General features: G+C 46.9%; 1 protein-coding gene across 34 annotated transcripts in view; it reads right to left on the reverse strand.

Moving 5' to 3' along the window:
- Nucleotides 1–1,061, reverse strand: part of LOC101860137 (glutenin, high molecular weight subunit PW212) — a 57,263-nt gene extending 56,202 nt beyond the window's left edge. For all 34 annotated transcript variants that reach the window (XM_035969078.1, XM_013080989.2, XM_005089491.3 and 31 more), the window contains exon 1: nucleotides 944–1,061. The gene's annotated coding sequence lies outside the window, so the exon portion shown is untranslated. The remainder of the gene's footprint in view (nucleotides 1–943) is intronic.

A 1,061-nucleotide genomic window follows, 5' to 3' on the forward strand; every position in this document is an offset into this window, starting at 1 on the left:
TGCGCGTGCGCTGAGCCAGGAGCTACACTGACTCGGGACCAGAACGCAGGCGAGGTGCCGAAATAGGCCTATCGGGCTACATAAACCCGGCTCCCGCAGGATGAGGGTTAAGAGCCGTGGGACTCGAGTAATTACTCGAGTCCAGAGCAGATACTCGAGTCTGGACTCGAATCTTAATATGCTGGACTCGCACACCTCTAATTCGCGGTGAGCTAAGATATCAAACCTAACAACTGCAAACATTAAATTGTGGTAAAATTCAGGGGGGCATGCCCCCCTGAAACCCCCCTACTCTTGTGGCCCAAACCCGTGAATAAAATTGCGGGGTGGGAACTAGAAATCTAGATCTAGATCTAGATCTAGATCTAGATCTACCGAAAAAGCGCCAACCCCCCCTCCCCCACTTTCTCGCGCAATCCGGTATTCTTCAATCTTCCCGAGTCAGAGGCTCAAGGCAAGGCACGGAGTCTGAGTTGTCCCAGTTTGAATTTGAAAAAACTGAAACCTTTCCCCTGAACCTGGACTGAGCTGCTTTCTAAAGCATTCTTTTAGCCTGGGCTGCAGACTGCTGGCCAAAAATGAATGAGGAATTGAAATAATAACATTAAAACTTCACTGCCTTTTTATTTGCAAACCTTTTCAATCATAATAATAGCATTATGAATATTGAGATGACACAGGTCTAGATCTCTTACATCCCCCAACCACTTTACATTCTGCATCGAGGAGCCGGCTTCCTCTTGGCTGCGCAGTGGAAGCCAAGGTCTACAAATGCCATTGAATACCAACATGCTGGAGAGCCCGTATGATGATCCGTCCAGGAGAAAGCGAGAAAATAGGTCATTCTCTAGCTTCAAAAAGCAACGTTTTGTAGGTACACTGTATACCACCATAGAACCAACAAACACCTGACAGTTTTAATACTTAAAGTGCTTAATATTACCTGCTACAAGGTCACAATTGCATCTTCATGGTCCCAGAGCGCCGAATTTAGTTCCCAACGCCAAACAAAGGGACCTTCTCTTACTTCGCGTCACACCAATCACACCGGATAGCCAGGT

This window comes from Aplysia californica, unplaced genomic scaffold (genome assembly GCF_000002075.1).
Source record: "Aplysia californica isolate F4 #8 unplaced genomic scaffold, AplCal3.0 scaffold00006, whole genome shotgun sequence".
In the NCBI taxonomy this organism is placed as follows: domain Eukaryota; kingdom Metazoa; phylum Mollusca; class Gastropoda; order Aplysiida; family Aplysiidae; genus Aplysia; species Aplysia californica.